Here is a 24,178-nt window from a genome sequence, read left to right on the forward strand (position 1 = left end):
AATGCCATGGCAATGTCAGGAAGTTACCCTATATGGTCTAGAAAGGAGAGGCATGAATAATCCACCCCTTGTTTAGCATATCCTCAAGAAATAACCATAAAAATGGGCAACCAGCAGCCTTTGGGGCTGTTCTGTCTGTGGAGTAGCCATTCTTTTATTCCTTTACTTTCCTAATAAACTTCCTTTTACTTTACTCTGTGGACCCGCCCTGAATTCTTTCTTGGGTGAGATCCAAGAACTCTCTCTTGGGGTCTGTATCGGGACTGCTTTCCTGTAACAGTTCATTTTTAAATAATCTCATTTGGTTTTGTTTGGTTTTGAGACGGAGTCCCGCTCTGTTGCCCAGGCTGGAGTGCAGTGGTGCGATCTCAGTGCGATCTAGGTTCAAGTGATTCTTTTGCCTCAGCCTCCCAAGTACCTGGGATTACAGGCACACACTACCATGCCTGGCTAATTTTTTTGTGTTTTTAGTAGAGATGGGTTTTCACTATGTTGGCCAGACTGGTCCCAAACCCCTGACCTCAGGTGATCCGATCACCTCGGCCTCCCAAAGTACTGCGATTATAAGCATGAGCCACCACACCTGGTCTAAATAATCTCATTTGGAACATACGCAATTCTGTCATTGTCAGAATGCACATACCTTATATTCTCTATCCAATTAGGTAGTGTTTATTTAGAAATTAAATTATTGAAGTTTTGGTTATTTTTTATGGCAGGTTAATGAATAAGCACAGTGGCTTTTGGATGTTTCTTTTTCTTTTCCTGGTGACAGCTGATTTTGTCTTTACTGTTTGTATTCGTTTGCTTGGGCTGCCATAACAAAGTACCACAAACGGCGTGGTTTAAAAGCAGAAATTCATTGTGTCACATTCTAGAGGCCGGAAGTGCCAGGTCAAGGTGTCAGCAGGGTTGGTTTTTTCTGAGGGCAGTTAGGGAAGGGTTTGTCTAAGGCCTCTCTCCTTGGCTTGAGATGACCCTTTTACCCATATGCTTCTTCACATCATCTTCTCTCTACATATCTCTGTCTCTGTGTCCAAAGCTCCCCATTTTGCAAGGACATCAGTCATCCAGGGTGAGGGCCCACCCTAATGACTGCATTTTAATTTGATTATCTCTGTAAAAACCTGTCTCCAAATATGACCATTGAGGACTAAACTCCGATTTTTTTTTTTTTTAATCTTGCCCAAATTCCTATCTAGGAGTTTGGGGAGTCATGCTCTACAAACTATAAATTCCCATCAGATGGGTTTTATTTAACCCTATATATCCTGACTTCCTTTCCAATCTGACTCTGGCATAACATTACGTGACAAAGAAGAAAATAAAAATATTTCACCCCAAAACATGTTTCTTTGCCATATTTTGTAATGGCCCTGCAAAGCCATGCTTTGTGGGGGAAAACGTGCGTCTGTAAAGAATCTCTACTAACATAGCTGGATCTTTTTCTTTCACCGCCCTCCCAATCCTGAGGAGATGAACTGAGTGTCTAGCACCCCTTATAGGACTGAATAGGGAACATTTGTCATCTGTTGTCTGTAAGGACAGCCACTATGAGACTTCAAGAATCTTGGTCTCCACAATCTTTTCTCTTAACCTGAGCATTTCCTTTCTATTAATCCCAGGTCTTAGACAAACTCAACCAACTGTCAACCAGAAAATGTTTAAATCTACGTAAAGCCTGGAAGACCCGGCTTCGAATTGTTCGAAGTTAAGCAATTGAATTGAAGTTGAATCATTGAACTGCCTTTGGACCAAGCCAGTGTATTTCTCAAATGTATTTAATTAATGTCTCGTGCCTCCCTGAAATGCACGAAACCAAGCTGCGCCCCAACCACCTTGGGCACATGTTCTCAGGACCTCCTGGGGCAGCTGTGTCAGGACCACGGTCACTCATATTTGCCTCAGAATAAATCTCTTCAAATATTTTACAGAGTACAAAAGGGTACTCTTTTTGTTGACACCATATTCTGAGGTACTTGGGGTTAGGACTTCAACAAAAAAGTATTTGGTAAATTTGCCATATAAAATAACCAAAACTTCAATGATAATTTACACAATCTCGATATAAACACCATCAATTAAAAGTATGTGCATGTCAAAGGCGATAGAATTGTTTGTTTTCCCAATGAGAAGATTTACAAATTAACCATCATAGTGGAAAACAGTATTTTCTGGGCTATTTTTTAATACCATGAGCCTTATAAACACATATGAAATAATATACAAACACAATAGAATGAAATATTTATTGTTACTCAGATGCCCAGAAATGGCATTCAGTTCTTTATGAGTTTATTCCTTCTTTTTCCTCTCTTCATCTGTAGCCTCTACACCTTCACAGGGAGGCATATTCTGTTTATGAGCCAGTGCGTTTAAATGGCTAAGTCTTGACCCATGCCCGTACCACACACACACACACCCATCCCACTCTTAAGACTTGGGTTTCAACATCATGTTATTCTCCAAAAATGCACATTTACCACTGTTTCATTGTAAGGAATGGCAGAGGGGTCTGTGTTGTTTTTAATCTTTTAAGAATGGTCCCTATTAAAACAAAAGTTGCTTCGAATTTGAAGATGCATTAGGAATGAAAGGTACCTAACAAACCGCCTCTTTGTGCTATTTGGTAGAGAATTCATGAAGGGAGGGTTCCACAGAGTACCAGCCCCCACTGTTTCCTTCACTAGAATCTAAGGAGGGCATGTGTGGTGTGGAGGGTCTTGGTGTGTGTGTCATGTGATGGGACCCCCTCCAGTATGTGTGGAAGCTGGGACCTGTGTGGTCCTGTCTGATGGGTGTTGGAGTTTTGTTACAGGAAAGGGGTCTCGATCCAGACCCCAAGAGAAGGTTCTTGGATTTTGCACAGGAAAGATCCAGAGTCTGCAGTGCAAAGTGAAAGTAAGTTTATTAAGAAGGTAAACTGGTAAAAGAACAGCTACTCCATGGACAGTAGGGCATTCCCAAAAGTAAGAGGAGGAACGTGTGTCCACCCTAGGTAACATGCATATGTGTGTGTGTGTGTGTGTGTGTGTGTGTGTGTATGAAAGATTTTAAAAGACCATGGGGAGATGTGCTCTGCTACTAGGGTTTGTGATAGAGGATTAATTTTCTTAATTACTGTATTTTGCAAGAATCAATATTATCTTTAAAGCAAAATTAGGAAGGCCTTTGTTCTCCAGATATCAGGATATCAGAACACTCCCAAGTCTGGGTCTGTTTAGTCAACATTATCAGTCTGTTCCCGTAACTGTAAGCATCTAGAGGCTAGGAATGCCTACCTTTCTGGGAGTGCAGCCCAGCAAGTCCCAGCCTCATTTTCCTAGCCCTCACTCAAGATGGAGTCGCTCTGGTTTGAACGCGTCTGAGGGTTTTGCCCCATAGCGTGTGGAGTCAGAGATTTCCTGTTCCATCTTGGGACTCTGGTCACCACATCTGGAGCCCTCATGATTTTTGTCTCATTTTTCCTACCTTGTCCCAGGAGATCTGTGGATTAGTGGATACTATCAAGAGACACAGAGTTGTCTTCTTGTGTAATTAAGACTGGCTTGCTTTCTCAGCATGCTGAGAGCGGTATCAAAGATGGAGTGCTTGTTTTCATAGGATGCACCATGCTGTAAAGAGACAGTGACTCTTCTGTGAAACACTAAGGAAAAAGAAGGGGAAATAAGGCATATAGGACTTGTTAGAGGAAAAAGACTTCAGGTGAAAATGGATTGATTTTTATTATAAATTTGAACTTTTTAAAATCAAAATAACATTTTTAAACATACAGACGGCATATATATATATGGCATATACATAGGAGTGTTCTTAGATTGCTCATCTTAGAGGTGGCTCTAGTGCCAGTTTTCTCATGGCAGATGACCTCATCCCACCCACCTCAGCTTCCCCATCTGCAAAGCTCAAGTTTCAAACTAGATCATCTCTGAGGGTCGTCCTAGCAATGATTTCTAATACTCAGTTCTTTATTTTTCTAGAAAACGTATTTTATTGATGTCAATTAATTATTTTTTAATTCAATTTAATTCTTAAATTTGCCTCCCATCTGCATTTACTTTATCGATTTTTTTTAAGGCAATAGAAGACAATGATGACCCTGAACACAAATTGTTACAGGAAAATGGATCCAAGATAAAATTACCAGATCAACCTTTTTATTCCATATTTTATGGAATATCTAATAGATGTTTGGCAGTAACTTATTCTTACACATGAATTCCTGACAGTTTCGATTCTTCAGACTTATTAATCAGTATAGTCAGCACCAGAGCAATTTTATGAGACTTACCAGTCATCAAAAATTTATTATCAGATAAATCAAAGAAACAACGAGCATCTTAATAGGGTAGAGAAAGTGGCATGTAAAGGATCATTTAAGACGGTGCTTTTTGTCAGTTGTGCATTATATTTACAACCAATATCTAAGAACTTACTCATAATTTCATGCAAATAGTCAGCAGGGTGATAGTTGCTGTCTTAGGTAAACCTTTTCTCTGTTTTTCTCCAGCAGCATGTTGTGTTTGGTGTAACTATAAGGCTAAGACTGCTAAATAGACACAAGATAGGAAGCATTTTTTTCCAATGTTAAGCCTATAGCATTTGTTTTAAAGCAGAATCTCCATTTTCTTCTGGATTTTATTACAGTTGTCATCCAAAATTAAGAGTTACTGAGCTCAGCCCTTTCCCTTGGGAACAAGGTGCTAAACTTGAGCTCTTTGTTTTGTTGTTTTGTTTTTTTCCAACATAGTTTGGATATTTGTCCCCACCCAAATCTCATGTTGAAGGTGAGGCCTGGTGGGAGGTGTTTGGATCACAGGGGAGATCCCTCATGAATGGCTTTTGCCATCCTCTTGGTGATGAGTGAGCTCTCTCTCTGAGTTCACACAAGATCCAGTTGTTTAAAACTGTGTGCCACCTCCCTCCCTCCCCTTCCCTTTCCTCTTGCTCCTGCTTCTGCCACGTGACATGCCTGCACCCCCTTCATCTTCTGCCATGTTTGTAAACTTCCCGAGGCCTCCCTAGAAGCAAGCAGATGCCAGCACTATGCTTCCTGTACAGCCTGCAGAACCACAAGCCAATTAAACTTCTTTTCTTTAAAAATTGCCCAACCTCAGATATTTCTTTATAGCAATGCAAGAATGAACTAACATAGTCCTTGTTTTTTATTTTTCTTCTTATTATTTTTTTAAACTTGAGCTCTTTGGAATGTCATGGAAAAATGGTATTCAGATTGCCTTTCTTATGTCCAGGCTCCACGTGTATCTTCTGTCATGAGACATAGACCTGTGTCTGCTGTATTCTCAGCACTGTTTTTGATACCCCGTTAAAGATATAATAAAAGACCACATTTCTTAAAAATCCAGTTTTTGGCTGGGTGTGATGTCACACACACGTAATTCCAGCACTTTGGGAGGCCAAGGCTGGCAGATCACTTGAGGTTAGGAGTTTGAAACCAGACTGGCCAACATGATGAAACCCCATCTCTACTAAAAATACAAAAATTAGCTGGGCATGGTGGTGCACATCTGTAATCTCAGGTACTCTGGAGGCTGAGGCTGGAGAATAGCTTGAACCTGGGAGGTAGAGATTACAGTGAGCCAAGATTGTGCCACTGTACTCCAGCCTGAGCAACAGAGTGAGACACTGTCTCATTTGGGGGGGAAAACAAAACAAAACAAAACAAAAAAAACTTGGGTCTTTATTGTGCCAGATGAGGGGAGTTTTTCCATCACCCTATCCTTGCCCTGAGTATTCCCACATCGCGGTAAGTATCCTCTAGGGCAGAAGGATGGTGATGGTGGGCCACGTGGGAGCTGAGCTGGCAATAGAGAGCCTTCAGACAGAGCTGCTGGGAATGGACGCAGACAAGGCCGGTTTACATCCCAGCAGAGATACAACCTGCTTTCCACCTCACATCCATGTATGCCGCCTTCTCTGTCTGGAATGTTCTTTATTCACATCTTTACCCAGTTATTCTTCAAGTCTCAGGTTAAATATCGCTTCCTCAGAGATCTTTTCTTGGAAGGTTTCCCTACTGCCCATCAACTCTAGGCTCCTTTTATCATCTTTCTTTAGGGCCTCTACTTTCATTAGTAGTAATTTTATAATAACAGTGGCTATCACTTACTTCCTAGGTGTCAGACATTATATGCCTTGTATGCACTGTATGTAAGTTTCTCACTCAATATTTATTGGTGTGAATACTACCTGTAGTTTAGTAGTTAAGTATGTGTGTTTTTTTTTTTTCTCCTGTAAAAGACTTAAATCTTTTTGAAAGCAAGATTCCTTCTTGACTGGGCTTTGCACATGACATGCCCCCAATGTCTTATATGACTTGTGACAGGTCACCTTAGTTTCTGAAAGGTAAGACCATTCTGGGGTCTGGAGTGTTCCAAGTTATATAATTCATTGTTTTTGGTGGTAGGTAATAAACAGTACTGGAAACATTAAAATGTGTTCTCAATATCTAATACTCAGTTTAGATTGTCTTCCCTATGATCCTTCATTATTTTTATAGATCTTTCTTTTTACCATACTACTCTTATGGTGCAAATGAAACATTTCCTTAACAAATTAATTATGTTTGAAAGCGAGACTTTTTTTAATTCAAATCTGAGGGGTCTGTGATTCATTTGTCTGCCTTCTCTTTGTCCATTGATGGAGTAGTCCATGGGGCATGTGGAGTGCATGGTTGTGCTTGTAAATGGATGGAATATTTCTGAAGGATAAGCAATAAACTAGTAATGGTGGTTATCTCTAGGGAAAGAAACTGGATGGCAAGAGACAGGGAGGAGTGGGCACATCCTCTTCACTCTATCCTGTGGTACCTATTGAATGTCCTATTTTTACATGCATTCACTATTGAAAAGATTATTTCTTAAAAAAAGAAAATACTCCCCAGTAGGAATTTTTTACTTCCCATGAAGGTATAAAGGAAGAAACCACAAATAATGTGGTTTTGTAGCTGGTTTTGTCTACACTGTCTCCCATTTTCATTCATTTGGAGATTGTGTGGAAGTCCTCCTTTTTGGTCTCTCTTTGATCAGGTACACTAAAAATTTTCAAGGTGATACCACCTTTTAAAATGAGTCCTGAATCTTCGAAAGAGACAATTTGAGAGACAGTTTGAGAGAAGGTTTCTTGCTTAATGCATGGACCATTCCAATTCTTGGCTTAAGCATTGTGAAATCTTCCACTTTTTTATAACACCTGTCAGATAACATTAGGCTTTCCTGTGTTCTTGGAAGAATCTGTGGCAGTCTGTTTTTCCTTGAGAATCAAATGGGAAAAGATGGTCATTCATGAAGACCTAGCAAAAGAGAAGAATAAAGAAAAAGCAAGAAAATGGATTTCTACGTTGGGTTTGTTGTTTTGTTAGGGGTGTTTTCCCATCTAAGACTTTAAGTGACAGGCTTTTCTATTTTTGGAAGGGCATGAGGGTTTGAAATAAGGAAGAATGGATCTTGAAAGAATTGATTGTGTCTTAAAGGATGGATATGCGCTTCCGATTCCTACAGATGAGACAAGGATTTTTTTTGTTGTTTCGTCTCTGCTTAATTTTTTTAAGGCTGTCAACTAAGATGACGTGTGTGTTTCAGACTGTTTGTGTGGGATTATGAGCATGTTTAATCTGTTCTTGTGCATTCCCAATAGAAACTGCGTGAGTGGTGTGATCTTTTAATAGAATGTGTCTTGCAACTAACAAATTTATTTTGGTGCTAAATTCTGGATAATTCCTAAGAAATGTAAATGTTGTCAATAAAAGTTTTTGTTTTGAAATACTTATAAGCTTGGAGCTATATTATTTTAAGTTTCCTGAAGACAGCCTCTGCTTCATTTTTCTAAGTTTAGTTGAGACAGGGCAACAAGAAAACATACTGGCCATAAAGTAAAAATATTCTTTATAAATTTTTGGAACATGGTTAGAAGAGAACTGCAGATGGGGAAAAATGCTCCTTTCCGGCCACTGTATGCATACATGATACAAGACGACTTGGGTTTACTGTGGTTTCAGTACTAAGAGTATTGAGTGGCTTTTACTAGGAAAATTCAGAACCTGCATTATAAAGTCAGCTACTCCTAACTTCCTACCCTCGTTTTTATTTTCTTCATGTAGGTTATTAGTGTGTGATACAGTTTGCCTCAATTACACTAAGGAGAGAGAATTGACATTTATTGACTTCTATGTTCCTGCCATGCACATCCAGGCCCTCGTGAGTTCTTTACAGAACATCTCCTGTAGGTTCACGATTTGCTTCTGCTTTCAGATGAGAAAATGGACAGTCATCGTTTAAGTAAAACAACTGGTGACAGAGCCAGAAATCAAGTTCTGGCCAATTTAAAAGAACGTTGTCTCATTTTCCAAGTTGCTTTAAGTAACATTGGGGAAGAAAATAAGGAAATGTTAAGTTTATGTTGATACCCTCAAAGGGAAGCCAGGGTATGAAGCTTAGGGGAATGTACAAGATCATTTGACTTTTCTGGTTCTTGAATCAAATTCAGCCTCCTACAAGGCCTCATCCTCATACTAGGGTTGCAGGCACATGCGGCATTTAAGGGTCCCTAACAATATTCCTACTGCCAGCTCCTTAGTCCCTCAGAGTGAATTGCTCTAGTCCTGCAATTCACCCTGATTCTAATTTAACAGCCCCTTATCTGAGTGATTCTGGTACGACAAGTACAAATCTATCTTCCTGCTGGATACACCCTCTGATTTTGGTATTAGGGATACCCAACCTGTATAACTGCAGCCCGCAGTAGATGTATAACACAGTTATACAGGTTGAGTATCCCTAATCCAAAAATCCAAAATCTAAAATGCACCATATCTGCAACTTTTTGAGTGCTGACATGACACTCAAAGGAAATGCTCATGGAGCGTTTTGGATTTTCAGACTAGAGATACTGCACTGGTAAATAGAGCGCAAATATGTCAGTCCAAAAAAAAATCTGAAATTCAAAACACTTCTGGTCCCAAGAATTCTGGATAAAGGATTGATGTGGTTTGGCTGTGTCCCCACCCAAGTCTCATCTCAAATTGTAGTTTCCATAATCCCCATATGTTGTGGGAGGGACCCGGTGGGAGATAATTGAATCTTCAGGGTGGATTTTTCTCGTTCTATTCTCGTGATAGTGAATAAGTCTCATGAGATCTGATGGTTTATAAAGGACAGTTCCCCTGCACACGGTCTCTTGCCTGCCACCATGTAAGATGTGCCTTTGCTTGTCCTTCACCTTCTGCCACGATTGTGAAGGCTCTCCGGCCAATGGAACTGTGAGTCTATTAAACCTCTTTTTCTTTATAAATTACTCAGTCTCGGGTATTTCTTCATAGTAGTATGAAAATTGACTAATACAGGGATCAACTGTGTTGTTTTGTAGTTGGGCTTCAGTCTGTTAATGCATATTAAAGGGTGTGACCTTTCTCTAGAATACTTACTAGTATTTGTCTCTTTTGGACTTGAGTATGCACTCCTGGCCTTTCTTGGCTCATCATGTACCAACTGACTGTAATCAGATGGCCAGGACAGTCTTTCTCAAGCTTTCTCCGTGGTCCGTTCTTTGTCTTTGTTTTACTAGCTCTAGACTCAGGCTCTAATTCTGTTGCCCATCCAAGAATGAGCTCTTCTTCAGGAAGCTCTTATCCACTAAGTGGAAAATAGTATTTGAATCCAAATCTGAGGCCAAAGAAAGTTTTCCAAAAGAGCATGGAAGTACAGCCAGGGTGATGTCAGGTCTGCCAGCTATTTGAGTGACAAAGCAGAAAAATTACTTTCTACTCAAAGCAGCATGCGTTCATGTTGATGTTCTCCATTTACTTCTCTTTTTTACATTTATTTTGTCCTTACTATATTACCAGAATTTGTTAATCCAGTCCCCCTTTACCAAGCCATACGTACTAAATGAAACCATGTGTTTATGTGAGTAGTGATACCATATTTCCAAATTTTCATTTTCTTTTCCAGAGCCTGGTCTCTAGTGTTCTGGAATTGGCTGTCCAGTATATAAGCTCAGGAAGTTCTCCTTGTTACTGTCCACAGAGCAATACCTGCCTGAAAAGAAAAAGAAACAGCGATCTTCTTCTAGGTTTTATACTTAAAAAAAAAAAAAGCATGGGCCACTCAGTAGTATAAAGGCTTAGGTAACCCGATGTCTAGATAGAATGCCATTTAATTATGAAACAATAACAGTGACATAGGGAAGATGTACCAACAAAACCTTTTGAAGTCTGTTACCTCCTGATTTTCTTGGCCACTAATATTTGTCTTACCACTAACAGCTTTACTTTTTTTTTTTTTTTTTTGCAACAGGGTCTTGCTCTGTCACTCAGGCTGGAGTGCAGTGGTGCAATCTCAGCTCACTGCAACCTCTGCCTCCTGGATTCAAGTGATTTTCATGCGTCAGCCTCCCAAAAAGCTGGGGTTAAAGGTGTGCACCACCATGCCTAGCTAATTTTTATTTTTATTTTTATTTATTTATTTTTGATACAGAGTCTCGCTCTGTCGCCCAGATTGTAGTGGCACAATCTCGGCTCACTGCAACCTCCGCCTCCGGGGTTTAAGAGATGCTCCTGCCTCAGCCTCCCGAGTAGCTGGGATTACAGGCATGCCCCACTGCGCCTGGCAAATTTTTGTATTTTTAGTAGAGACGGGGTTTCACCATGTTGGCCAGGCTGGTCTCGAACTCCTGACCCTCAAGTTACCTGCCCACCTCGGCCTCCCTCTCAAAGTGCTAGGATTACAGCACTTGGCCAGCTTTATACTTATATTCAATTTCTAAATGTCCTTAGGCTTGCTCTCTTATCTCATTCAAGTTTCAGTTCAAATGCCATCTCAACAAAATATTTTCCATATCACTATATCTAAAGTGGACCCCATCACCCACCACCCACTCCTGCCTCCAATTTTATCGTCTCTCTTAGCTTAGAATGGAGGCTCCTGCAAGAGCGGGGAGACTTAGTCTTGTACACTGCTGTGTCCTCAGGAGCCTCAGACATTGCCTGGCACCTAGTGGACTCTCTGAATATGTGATAAATGAGAGCTGTTCTTTCAAGCATACTTTGTCACCTGCAGTGTAAACATTTCTGCTAGAGGATTTAAAAAAAAAAAAAAAACCTTCCGTGACACATTTTCAGTGTTTCCCTTTTCCTTCTTGTGGCTGAGTTGCTCAGATTTCATATTATTAGTGCCGCTTCCATCACCATAAATGTTGCTCTGATGTTTCCAAGGCTGCAGCCTTTCCCAACCAGCTATTTCCCGTCAAATCTAGTTGCTCTTTTTAGCTAGGCTTTGAAAGAAACTCTTGCACACAGAATTTTAAAGGGCAATATGTGGGGGGTGGGGAGGGGAACAAAACAAAAGCAGACGCTTTGTTTGAGCTGGACTCAGCCCATTTGCCTTATATTTTGTTTTGTTTTTGAGTCCGCCGGGCCTCCATCCCCTAACAGACACCTCTGTGTGTGGGACCTAGATATTGGCTGCTGAGAGCCTCAGGATGCAGGTGTTGCTTTTGTGCTCCATCATGATGGTGTGAAAGAGCCTATAAAAGGTAAATTGGCAGGCTTTGAACTATAGTAATTGCTTGAAAATAAACAGCAGAGGAGACGGGAGGGGAGGCAGCTCTTCTTCCCAGCCCTTGAAATATATGCGGGTTACGTTGGCAAGTCAGAAAAACTACTTAGAGCCTGATCTCTGAACCTAAGGACCTAGGTGGAAGAGGGCATAAAGAGTCCCTAAGTCATCACGCAGTCTGCGGGTGCCAGGGGGTCTCCTGATCGGCCCCATTGAGAAGCAGCTGTGTGCTGCAGGAGGCTGTGCCGTTGCTCATCCTTCCACCTGCGTCATTTGAGATGGAGCCTGACCTGTTGAACACAGGGACACCCAGCGACAGTCAGGCGTGATCGTGTGCTTCAAGAAACATTGGGCTTCTCTCCACACAGAAGAATCCTGTCAAGACACGACTTCTCCATTTGAGCTTAAATTTTCTCACAGATGGTATTAATTTTCTATATTGCTAAGAAAAATTCAGTCAAATTCCCATTGTTAATTAAGTGTTGAGGAGAAAATTGGTATGAGACAACGTTCTTTTAAAATTGTTTCTTTCTCCTAAAATGTGGAAATAACATGACTTCATTTTAATTATGGATGCCACCAGTAAAAAGAAAAATTTGTAGCCGCTCTGCTTATGTTGGAGCAAATTTCGGGCTTTTGAGAGTAAGGGTGGCTGCCTGCTATACAAAAGACAAACAGGGACTCCACAGCAGTCGTGAGAACCACAGAAAGTATCACAGCGCTTCTGGTCTCTGAGCCCTACCAGGTACTGGAGATGCACGCTTCTGCCAGCAGGACTTACAGACCCTGAAGAAGCATTTCTGTGGGGCCAAAGGACTTCTAAATACCCTCTAAGGAAAGGTACAAAAACTGTGAAGTGCCTTTTAATGAGGAGCAGGTGTAGCCTTGGAGAATAAGCTGGCCCTAGGAGACATGCTAGATTCTCCTCCACGTGTAGACCAGTGGGTGTGAGCCTGGCCCTGGAAACAGGCTGCCTGGGTTCAGGTCCTACCCTTACCGTTTGCTAGCTTTGTGACATTGGGCCAGGTAGATTTGTTTTTCATTTAACATCTTTATTTGACAACAATTGGCATACAACAGACTACAATTAGGGTGTACAGTTTGATGCATTTGACAAATGTATACATCTGTAAAACAGTCAACTTAAGACAGTGAACACATTCCTCATCCCCAGGGTTTTTTTTTTGTGCCCCTGAATAAACCATATTTCTCATTTGTGCCTCTCCCTTCTTTTCCCCCATCCCCAGGCAACCACTGACCTACTTTCTGACTGTATGTTTGCATTTTGTAGAGTGTTCGATAAATATAGATATAATGTGTACTCTATTTAAAAAAAAACAACTGGCTCCTTTCATTCAGCATAAGTATTTTGAGAGTCATTCATTCATGTTCCATGCTTCAGTAGTTGATTTCTTTTCATTGCTGATTTGTAGTCCATTGTGTGGATATATCTCCGTTTATTTATCCTTTTGCCTGCTGATGGACATTAGGCTTATTTCCAGTTAGGGGATATTAGAAATAAAGCTGCTATGAGCTTTTGTGTAAAAGTCTTTTGTTGGACATGTGCTATTGAGTGGAATGGGTAGATGATATGGCAGGCATGGATTTACCTTTTTTTTTTTTTTTTTTGGGACAGAGTCTTGCTCTGTCACCCAGGGTAGAGTGCAGTGTGGTGCGATCTCGGCTCACTGCAAGCTCCACCTCCTGGGTTCACACCATTCTCCTGCCTTAGCCTCCTGAGTAGCTGGGACTACAGGCACCCACCACCACACCCGGCAATTTTTGTGTGTGTGTGTGTTTTTAGTGGAGACGAGGTTTCACCATGTTATCCAGGATGGTCTCAATCTCCTGACCTCATGATCTGCCCACAGCCTCCCGAAGTGCTGGGATTATAGGTGTGAGCCACCGCACCTGGCTGGATTTACCTTTTTAAGTAACTGCAAAACTGTTTTTCAGAGTTGTGGTACCATATTATCAATCAACCAGCAATGTCTGAGAGTTCCAGTTCCTCCTTATTCTCATCAATACTTAGTATGGTCAGTTTTTAATATTGTATTTGTTCTGATAGATTCAGGTAGTTTCTCCTTGTGGTTTCAATTCATATTCATCTGATGAATAACAGTGTTGAACTTTGACCATCCGTGTATCTTCTCCTGTGAAATTTTCAAATCTCTCCATTTTTTTTTTGGTTGGTTAGTGCATTTTCTTATTACCAACTATTGAGATTCTTTATATACAATTGGCCTTCCGTGTCTGTGTGTTTCCCATTCGTGGATTCAACCAACTGCAGATCAAAAATAGACCAAAAGGGGTCTGTGCTGAACATGAATAGATCTTTTATTCTTGTCATTATTTCCTAGACAATATAGTATAACAACTGTTTACATAGCATTTACATTGTGCTAGGGTGGTATAAGTAATCAAGAGGTGATTTAATATATATGGGAGGTTATGCGTATGTTACGTGCAACTCCTATGCCATTTTATGTAAGAGACTGCAGCATCTGTGGATTTTGGTATCTGCCAGGAGTCCTGGAGCTAATTCCCCATGTTTACTGAGGGACAGTTGTTTCATAGATAGCAGTCCTTTGCCAGATATATGCCTTCTGTGGTCTGAATGTTTATGTCCCTGCAAATTCATGTGTTGAAATCCTAACCCCCAGAGTGATGGTATTAGGAGACGGGGTCTTCTAGGAGGTGATTAGGACATGAAAACAGATTGCTCACAAATGGGATTAGTTCCCTTGTAGCAGAGGGCCAAAGGAGCTCATTTGTCCCTTCCACCATGTGAGGATGCAGCAGGAAGATGTCAGATGAGGAACAGACCCTCACCAGATGCTTAATCTGTAGGTGCATTGAACTTGGACTTCCCAGCCTCCAAAACTGTGAGAAATAAATTTCCATTTTTTAGCAGCCATCCAATCTATGGTGTTTTCTTATAGCAGCCTGGGTGGACTAAGACATGCCCTTTGCAAACTTCTCTGCCTGTTTGTGTTTTTTCTTTTTATTCTTACAGCTGTAGGTTTTGAAAAATAAAATTTTGTGATTTTGTTGCAGTCCAGTTTGTCAATTTGCTCTTTTATGGGTTGTGTTTTTGTTGTTATATCTAAGTATTCTATGCCTAAATCAAGTTCACAAGATTTTCCCACGTTTTGTTCCAGAAGCTTTGTAATTTTAAGTTTTGCATTTAGGTCTATGATGCATTTTAAGTTAATCTTTATAATACGAAGTTTGGGTCAAAGTTTAAATTTTTCCATGTGGATATCCAATTGTTTCTACACTATTTGGGCGCAGGATAGGAGATTGTATTGTATAAGCCTTGTATGTCTTGATTTTCTCTCTGCTTGTTTTATCAGTTACTGAGATAAAGTTATTTAAGTCTCAGAGCATAATGTGGATTTGTCTGTTTCTTTTTGCAATTCTGTAAGTCTTTGCTTCGTGTATTTTGTAGTTCTGTTATTAGATCCATAAATGTTTAACACTGTTACACCATCTTGATGAAATATCCCTTTTCTCATAATTAAGTGAAGTTGTTTTTCTTTAGTAATGGTCTCTGGCCAGAAATGTACTTTGACAGATAACAATATCACCACTCTGATTTCTTTTGATTAATGTTAGCATGGTATATAATTTTCTTTTCTTTTGCTTTTAACATGTTTATATCTTTATATTTAAAGTGGGCTTCTTGCAAGCTGCATATAGTCTGGTTTATTTTTTCTCTCATCTGACAGTCACTGCCTTTTAATTGAGGTATTTGGCAATTTACATTTAATGTGTTTGGTTTCATTTAATTCTGTCTTCATGTGAGTTTGATTTTAGATAGTTTGTTACTTTGTCTTAAAATTCTTCATCCGAGTCATTATAGCATTAATCTTCTGTTATTCAATTTGAGTCTTTTTAAAATATCACCCAAAAGTCAGGATACTAATTAAGTCAAGAAGGAAGGGAGATCTTGGAGGGAGAGTGTCCACCTCATTCTCTTTCTTGACCCAGCTGATGGTTCATCATTATTCATTTTTTAAACTTGTGTTTGTTAATGCATATCTTTTATGCACTTTTTGGTAATAGGTGTATCTTCACAGTTCAAAAAATGTTTTAAATGAGTTGAAAATACAGTAACTCAGTGTACAGTGTTCTTTTGACGAAAAGAACTGCAAAAATAACTTTTCAGATATATTAGTAGTAATGCTTTTTATTGCTTTTGAAATGGTTGTACATTTATTGTAGTATAATGCAAATAAGGAATTATGCTAATGTCATTAGGAACAAAGATTTTTAACAAAAGAGAAAAGGTATGCAAATTTAAAAATGAGGGAATTTAAGTACATACAATTCTAAATTTGAATGAAAAATGTGGCAAAAACTCGAAGTTATTATTTTCCTTAAGATTTTTTTTGTTCTATCTGCCAAAGAGGCCTAGACAAAATGACCAACACAGTACAATGAGCACCCCTAGATCCTGGATTATCTTATATACAATTTCTCACTTAAAAACCTTTGAGCCGGCCGGGTGTGGTGACTCATGCCTGTAATCTCAGCACTTTGAGAGGCCGAGTCGGGTGGATCATAAGGTCAAGAGATTGAGACCATCCTGGACAACATGGTGATACCCCGTCTCTACTAAAAAAAATACAAAAATTAGCTGAGTGTGGTGGTGTGCGCCTGTAGTTCCAGCCGCTTGGGAGGCTGAGGCAGGAGAATTGCTTCAACCCGGGAGGCGGAGGTTGCGGTGAGCCGAGATGGTGCCACTGCACTCCAGCCTGACAACAGAGTGAGACTCTGTCTCAAAAAAAAAAAAAAAAGAAAGAAAGAAAAAACCTTTGAGCCAGGTGTGGTGGTATGCGCATGTAGTCCCAGTTACTTGGGAAGCTGAGGTGAGAGTATTGCTTGAGCCCAGGAGATCAAGGTTACAGTGAACTCTGATCATACCACACTGTACTCCAGCCTGGACAACAGAACAAGATCCTGCCTCAAAACAAAACAAAAACCCTTTTGGGGCCTTCGAGGAAATGACTAATTGCAGGTCCCTATCAGGAGAATGTAGAACACAGCCTCAAATGTCTTATCAATCCAGAAAGCAAGGGAGCTATCAAAGATTGTCAAAACATCACGCCTGTAATCCCAGCTCTTTGGAAGGACAAGGCAGGAGGATCACTTGAACCCAGGAGTTCCAAGACTAGCCTGGGCAACGTAGTGTGACTCTGTTTCCACCAAAAAATAAGAACAAAAAATTACCTGGTTATGCTGGCTGTCCCTGTGGTCCCAGCTACTTGGGAGGTAGAGGTGGGAGGGTTGTGTGAGCCTGGGAGGTCAAGGCTGCAGTAAGCTAGGATTGTGACACCCTCCAGCCTGGGTGATAGAGTGAGACCTTGTCTCAAAAAAAAAATAAATAAATAAAAAGGAGAGAGAGAGAAAGATTATCAAAAGAACTACTGCCAACTTGAGCGTCTCGTTGACCAAAAAATGGGAGGTTGGATATCAGTAAGAATAATAACTCTGTATTAAAATGCTTCAACCATTATGATAGAAAATCTCAAACCAAGCATTTTAAAAAAAAAACTTTTTTTGAAAAAAATCAGGAAATTTGAATACTGGATAGTTGACCAAGTTAAGGAATTATTAATTATTTTGTGTGTGATAATAGTGTATGATTTGGTATCTCAATTTTTGTGGATGAACTAATATAATTTCTGGGATTTGCTTCAGAATAAAGAGTTGGGGGACAAGTAGAAATGAAAGTGAGTGAAACATAACTGGCCCCAAGTAGATAATTTTAGAAGCTGGGTGATAGGTACTTAGGGACTTACATTATTCTGTCTACTTTTATGTGTAGGTAAAATTCTCTGAAATAAAGCTGGAAATATTTTAAATATAATGACAAGATGTATAGAGACTGTTTCATAGAATTGCTCTGAGGAGATGGATAATATCTGTAAAGTCCTTATCACATTACTAGACCTTAAAAAAGAAAAATAGCCCAGATCCTGGGCCTTCAACCCAAAATTTACCCCAAAGCTCTGTAGAGGCTCCTTGTTTTTTTGTTGGTTTGTTTTGTTTCATTTTGTTTTTAGAAAGGAAAGCTTTGTTTCCTTACATATGTAATTTCAGCTTTCATTTTAGATTCTGGAGCACATGCAGGTTTGTTACATGGGAGTATTGCATGATACTAAGGTTTGGGGTACAATTGATCTCATCATCCAGCTAGTGAGCATAGTACCCAATAGGTAGTTTTTCAGCCCATGTCCCCCTTCCTCCCTCCTGCCTCTGTGGATCCCCAGTGTTTATTGTTCCCTTCTTTATGTCTGTATTAGTCCGTTTTTACATTGCCATTGAGACATATCTGAGACTGGGTAATTTATAAAGTAAAGAAGTTTACTTGCCTCACAGTTTTGCATGGTTGGGGAGGCCTCAGGAAACTTACAATCATGGTGGAAGGGGAAGGAGAAGCAAGTACCTTCTTCACAAGGCGGCAGGAAAGAGAGCAAGGGAGGAACTGCCAAACACAAAACCATCAGATTTCATGAGAACTAACTCACTATCATGAGAACAGCATGGGGGAACCCGTCCTCATGATCCAGTCACCTCCCACCAGGTCCCTCCCTCGAAACATGGGAATGATGGCAATTACAATTCAAGACAAGATTTGGGTGGGGCCACATAGCCAAACTGTATCAATGTCCATGAATACCTGATATTTGGCTCCCACTTGTAAGCGAGAACATGCAGTATTTGGTTTTCTGTTCCTGCGTTAATTCACTTAGGATAGTGGCCTCCAGATGCAACCAGGTTGCTGCAAAGGACATGATTCTGTCCATTTTTAGGGCTGCATAGAATTGCATGGTGTATACATATCACATTGTCTTAATCCAGCCCACCTTTGATGGGCACCCAGGTTGATTCCATGTCTTTGCAATTGTGAATAGTGCTGTGATGAACATAGGAGTATGTGTAAATTGTTCTACCACACGGTTCTGTCATTTCATTTATTTCAGAAGCTTTAAAAGGGTTCTGGCTGGGTGTAGTGGCTCACGCCTGTAGTCCCAGTATTTTGGGAGGCCGAGGTGGGTGGATCACCTGAGGTCAGGAGTTCAAGACCCGCCTGACCAACATGGTGAATGAAACCCCATCTCTACTAAAAATACAAAAAAATTAGCCAGGCGTGGCGGCAGGCACCTGTAATCCCAGCTACTGGGGAGGCTGGATCAGGAGGATAGCTTGAACCTGGGAGGTGGAGGTTGCAGTGAGCCGAGATAGTGCCATTGGACTCCAGCCTGGGTGACAAGAACAAGACACCATCTTTAAAAAAGAGGTTCTGTGGTGCTATCCATGGTGCTGACTGGTACTGACCAAGGGAACACCAGAAGAAAAAGAGGCAAAGCAGGGAGCATGAAAGATGAGTTTGGTTTTATGTACACTAAATTTGAGGTTTTGGGAGACCCTTAAGTGGAGAGATATTTAATAGAGAAGAGGTTTTATGGGCCTGGAATTCAGGAAGCAAGTTTAGCCTGGAGGTAGAACTTACCTTCCTGTGGCCAAGTCCTCCCAGAACCCCTGCTTTGATTAATCACTAGCCTGGCAACCCCTCATTATGGTGCAGCCCAGAACACTGCAGCAACAGAATATTCTAACTTCAGGGCCTTTTGCTTTGAAGAGGTAGGATCTCAGTTTATCAATTCATATCTGTGGGTGTGCATTGCTAGCTGCTTTGAGGAGTTTTGTTTATCAGATTGAGTGGCCGTATCTCGGATCTTACCACGGAATAAAAAGGAGTCTTTAGCATGTACAATTATGTAGCAAGTTCAGTGAACACAGTTGAACTCTTATCTTCATTTTAGGCACCAAGCCAGCTTTGCTAGCCCCTGTGCTTTCTTCTGTAGTTTAAAATGTTGTACGTTTTTCCTCCTCAGTTATTCTCCAGCATAAGCAATGGGAAGTAAATTCACGTGGTCATCTTAGAAAACAGCTTACTGAATTGATTTGCACTACATGGGCCTGAGTAGAGACTGCTTTATCTAGATCTTAGTTTTATAATTTGGGGGGAACAATGGACCTAGACACCATTTGTGAGAGACTACAGTTTCTATGGGCTCCTTAATCAGTCTATAAGGTAAGAAAGACATACTGTATGCTATTAAATACCAACACTTTTGCCTTGCTCTGACTTTGGGCATGTAAGTATGAATAAAGAAGGAAAGATGAATTTACAGTAGCAAAGGTATGGAATCAACCCAAATGCCCATCAGTGATAGACTGGATAAAGAAAATGTGGTACATATACACCATGGAATACTATGCAACCATAATAAAGGAATGAGATCATGTCCTTTGGAGGGACGTAGAAGGAGCTGGAAGCCTTTATCCTCAGCAAACTAACACAGGAACAGAAAACCAAACACCACATGTTCTCATTGGTAAGTGGGAACGGAACAATGAGAATACATAGACACAGGGAGGAGAACAACACACACACATACAAAAAAGAGAGAAGATGAAGAAATGGCAGCTTTTGTAGATGAGTGTCACTGACAGGAAGAGGGAGGCTTCTCTGTGATGATGTGGAAAGGCGACATTGGCTTGGCTTTCCCTGGGGTGGGTCAGTAGCCAAACATGGTGAAAGATCAGCAGCTGGTAGAAATTCCAAAAGGGAAATTAATGAAAAATGGTTAAAAAGCAGTGTGGTGCTTGGAGGGGAGGGGGAACACACACACAAAGTGTGAATTTCAATAACACAATACAAGAGAAATCACATGGGCCTTTTAGAGTGAGGCAGGCCTGGGTTTGAATGACAGTTTTACATTCTGGGTGGTCACATGATCATGAGCACATTATTTTAATGCCCTAAATTTTTTTTCTTCTGTAACATATTAGGAGTTGCAGGTTTGTAGGTCACACTATGCATAGCTCTGGTCTAGCTTTTGTTTTAAGGAAAATAAGATCTGATAGCACAATTCTAACATTTCTATAAATGTTCCTATTAACAGAAACTTACAAACACTCTTTGTAATAGACTGCAGGCCAAAGTAGTGAGGCTTGAACTGCTACAGAAAGCACAACAGTGTTAAAGGAAAAGTGCACCACCTCTTAGTGAATAAACATGTCTTATGGCCGTAACTATATATAAGATTCTCTGAGAAGTTTGGTAACTTCAAACATTTAACCAGCCATATTTGTACACAACAGGGTTTCTGAGGAGATACAGCTGCCTGGAATCATGTCAGTGGCTGATACTCTTGAAACGGCAAATTGACATCACAGTGGGAAAAGTGTAAACCACCATCAAAGACAGAAAATGAGGTCACTACAGTGTGCCTCCTTTTATTTACAGATCTAGGAAAGTTAATAATGAGGGAGATCTGAGGAAGGGGAGTAGAAAGGAGACAAAATGGGAATGCTCTTGAAATTTATGTCTGAGGACCTTTGTGACTGCATTGAGAACCAGGGAAAACAGTAAAACATGGGGGGAAAAAACATGTTCAATTAAAGCCTATTTCAAATGTTTTTTGATGTTCAAATTTTATAGAATTGTAAAGTTCAGGAAACCATAGAAATAATCTTATTTTCTTTCTTACTTTTTAGATGATGAAATTAAATTCCACAATGATTAATGACCAACCTGAGACAATCTAGCCAGGTTAATATATTTTGCTCACAGGACCTTCTCAACCACTGCTCCCTCTGCCTGAAACGTCTCTCCTATACAATGCTCATCCTCCTTCACTGCATAGTTAATTTCCACTGTTCTGCAGATTTTAGGTCCTTTATCACTTTCTTTTGGGAGTCTACCCTGACCACTGCCCCCACATCTCATCAAGGTCCAATAATGGTAATAACAGAAAACAACTGCATCTAATGTTCATTGACTACTTATTTAATCATGATAACTCTATGAGGTGAATACTGCTTATCCCCATTTTCTCAAAGGAGAAGCTAAAATACAGGGGGAGTAAGTAACTTGGTCAAGGTTACAGTTTTAATATGTGGTAGAGCCAGAATTGAAACCCAAGCATTTCTCACTGCAAACTCCAAGCTCAGTCCTAGTCTACCAGTGATTCTGTTATCAGAATACCTTGATCCTCTTTTAGCATTTATTGTTCTCATATGTTTATATTTATTTGTATGGTTATTTGATTAATACTTTTTTTTCTACTAGAGCGTAACTTTTAGGAAGGCTCAGATTACATATCTTTTTGATTCACCAAATTTTGCTTAGAGCCTAAGTACCTAGTATCTGGCAGGTTCATTGAATATATTTCATATGTAAACTAGAGGTAATAATAGCATATTTTGGTCAGATGTGGTGCCTCACGCCTGTAATTGCAACACTTTGGGAGGCCAAGGTGGGTGGATCACCTGAGGTCAGGAGTTCGAGACCAGCCTGGCCAACATGGTAAAACCCTGTTTCTACTAAAAATGTAAAAATTAGCCTGGTGTGGTGGTACATGCCTGTAATCCCAGCTACTTGGTAGGCTGAGGCACGAGAATCACTTGAACCCGGGAAGCAGAGGTTACATTGAGCAAAGATAGTACCACTGCACTACAGCCTGAGTGACAGAGCAAGACTCTGTCTCAAAAAAAAAAACAACAAAACTTAATAAATAATAGCGTTAATAATAGCATATTTTATGTTACTATTTAATTGTATTGTACCCTAGTACTAATTACATTGTTTGGAGAATTGAGATAATATATACAGAGTAGTCACTAGTTCATATCACTTGCTAGTACTCAATAACTGAAAGGAGGTTAATTGTAATAAATAGATTTAGAGGTAATTTAGCTTAAGATCACATGACAGAATCTGAATCCAAATGCTCAGTGCTCTTAACTTTTATTCCCTACCCCTCTGGGTACCTATAATGAACATAATTAGAAAAGTGAGTCTTAGAAAATATATTGCTTTCCAGAGGTGATTTCACATTAACTAGTAGACAACTAAAGTATACGTTCCCTCCTTGGTGTCAGTTTTATTCTTGAGCTGAAGATAGACCCAGAGTCTTTATGACTCAGTGGTCATTAACAGATAACTTTTTTTCTTTTTTTTGCTTTGTTTTGGTTTTTTTTTTTTTTTTTATTTATTTTTTTTTTTGATGCGGAGTCTTACTCTGTTGCCCAGGCTGGAGTGCAGCAGTAGCGTGATCTCGGTTCACTGCAACCTTTGCCACCCACGCTGGGGTTCAAGCAGTTCTCCTGCCTTAGCCTCCCAAGTAGCTGGGATTACAGGCATGTGTCACCATGCCTGGCTAATTTTTGTATTTTTATATAAAGATGAGGTTTCACCATGCTGGCCAGGCTGTTCTTGAGCTCCTGACCTCAAGTAATCCACCCACCTTGGCCTCCCAAAGTGCTGAGATTACAGGTGTGTGCCACTGCACCTGGCTGATGGCTCATTTTTGAACACCTTGAGTTTGAAGTGGCTGCGAGTGCACCTAGAGATTTCCCAGGGGCAGTTAGGTCTATCCTTGGAAAACACAAACTTGTTATAGTAGTTTTGGACTATTTTTAAATACTTTAGTGCAAACACTATGTGATACACCTGCCTCGGCCTCCCAAAGTGCTGGGATTACAGGTGTGAGCCACCACGCCTGGCCCAGATAACTTTCTGAACCAGCATCTCAAGCTTTGATCATTAGGAAAGTCTAAAGTATTTTCAGATCAACATGTTTTTTGAGAGTGCAGTTCTGATGTCCTTGTTCAGTTACCGCAGGAGAAAGGGTACTTGCTTCTTTACCCTTTCTTTGACCTTTTAGATGTATTCGTTTCTATACACATTCCATGGCTTCCTGTGTATATTTCAAAGATGTAGATATTATCTATCATTTCAAATCATATCCTTGAAGTTAGTTCAGCAGTGTTATCTCTAGGTATAAAAGTACATATAGTAAGGGGTCATCAGTGTATTCTAGTATACAGAACTAGAATAGCTGTAGAATAAAAATTGAGTTATAATATTAATAATCTGTAAAATAGTCACAGATAAAATGGTGAAGAGATCAAAATTAATTTTAAAAAAGCATAAGCCAAAAATGCAGATATCATAGAGTCAAAAATAGTGGTATTCATGAAAGTTATGATTAATTATTTAATCCCAAGGACACAGTATAGTTTAAAAATATATTTCAGGTTCACAATTGACTAGCTATTTTATGTGGCAGAATACCAGCTTTGCATATTTATTAAAATTATTCATAACTGCATAGCTGCCTAGTTGAACGAGTCCTTGTTCCTTTGTCCAATATATTATCTTGTCCATTTATCATGGCACTGTAATAGAAATTTATCTAAATTTTAGGATGATCCGTGGGATATTTTCAGTGTCAGCATCTCTTAAATATTTTATTCTTTCCATTTTGCCTAATATGATATTTTACATAGGTTTAGAAGATATCTCCATGGGGAAAAAAAGTGCAGTTTTTTTAAGAATAAATTTTAGACAGAAGTCTTTGTTCAATATGAAAAGTTATTATATATCATTAATATTTATGTGTCAGAATATTTCTGTTACCTAAAATTCTGGACAAGATGTGAATGCTTTTGTGGAAGAATAGAAGTTTGTGATCTTCATGCAGATTTTGAGATAACTGTGTTTGCTTTGAGTATTGTTGAGA

At 39.9% G+C, this 24,178-nt stretch overlaps 1 protein-coding gene across 1 annotated transcript in view; it reads left to right on the forward strand.

Annotated features, from left to right (window-relative positions):
• Positions 1-24,178, forward strand: part of RSU1 (Ras suppressor protein 1) — a 232,276-nt gene that overhangs the window by 133,080 nt on the left and 75,018 nt on the right. The gene's annotated exons all lie outside the window — the stretch shown is intronic.

Source organism: Papio anubis, chromosome 11 (genome assembly GCF_008728515.1).
Source record: "Papio anubis isolate 15944 chromosome 11, Panubis1.0, whole genome shotgun sequence".
Lineage (NCBI taxonomy): Eukaryota > Metazoa > Chordata > Mammalia > Primates > Cercopithecidae > Papio > Papio anubis.